The following is a 225-nucleotide window of genomic DNA, read 5'->3' as shown; positions in this document are numbered from 1 at the left end:
TGGGTCTCCCTCGAAGCTGCCGCCTACTGAAGTAGGAGGCCCTCAAGATGCTTCATCTGCGCCTCCTGCCGCTGAGCCACCTCAGCCTGTCGTTGCGCCGCCGCCGTCTGTTGCGCCAATAGATCAGTGAGAACCGCAAGCTGGGTCCTCAAGTCACGGACCTCACTAGATTCGGAAGTAGCGGAGGTCTCGACCTCCTCGGGGTGTGCCGTATCATCCGCCCCG

Source organism: Ananas comosus, linkage group 10, assembly GCF_001540865.1.
Source record: "Ananas comosus cultivar F153 linkage group 10, ASM154086v1, whole genome shotgun sequence".
NCBI lineage: Eukaryota > Viridiplantae > Streptophyta > Magnoliopsida > Poales > Bromeliaceae > Ananas > Ananas comosus.
The sequence above is the reverse complement of the archived record's forward strand: the minus strand, read 5'-3'. Positions refer to the sequence as shown.